We start from the raw sequence: 890 nt of genomic DNA on the forward strand, positions 1-890 counted from the left end.
CATCCACTTCCAAAATTACAGACCTTTGAAAACCCTATGTACAATAGAAAACTCTTAGACTATCATTTGGACTAACAGACATGGCAATTGAAACTGAGATCTTAGAAATGGAAACACAGAAAAAGAGGAACAGCTGTAAGGAGACACTAGTGATTGGAACATGCAATGTGAGAAGCATGAATGTAGGAAAACTGGACATTGTTGAGAAAGAAACAGAATGTATAAATATTGACATACCAGTTATTGGCAAAATGAGATGGCTTGGCATGGGACATTTTGAATCAGATGATCATATGATTTACTATGCCGGGGATGAAAAGATGAGAAAAAAAATGGGGTTTGTTTCATAATTTAAAAAGTCATTTCTAAATCTATCCTGAAATACAATGTGGTGAGCAATGGGATAATATCCACATGCATACAAGAAAGTCCAGTGAATACCACTATCATTCAAATATATGCACTAACAACTAGAGCCAAAGAGGAGGAAATAGACGATTTCTACCAACTTTTGCAGTCAAACATTGATCAAACATCCAATCAAGATGCATTAATAATAATGGGTGACTAGAACGCAGTAGTTGGGAACAGGGAAGAAGGCTCAGTAGCTGAGAAAACACAGGCTCGGAGAGAGAAATGAGGCTAGAGATAGAATGATAAGAGTTCTGCACATTCAATGATTTATTCATTGCAAATGCCTTTTATAAGAAACATAAACGCAGGCTATACACATGGATCTCACCTGATGGTATGCATAGGAATCAAATTGATCACATTTGTGGAAAGACTTGCTGGAGAAGCTCAATATCAGCAGTGAAAACCAGGCCGGGTGCTAACTGTGTCACAGACCACCAACTACTCATATGCAAATTCAAGCTGAAGTTGAGGAA

This window comes from Elephantulus edwardii, unplaced genomic scaffold (genome assembly GCF_000299155.1).
Source record: "Elephantulus edwardii isolate Elephantulus edwardi_28Jun2011 unplaced genomic scaffold, EleEdw1.0 scaffold00110, whole genome shotgun sequence".
Lineage (NCBI taxonomy): Eukaryota > Metazoa > Chordata > Mammalia > Macroscelidea > Macroscelididae > Elephantulus > Elephantulus edwardii.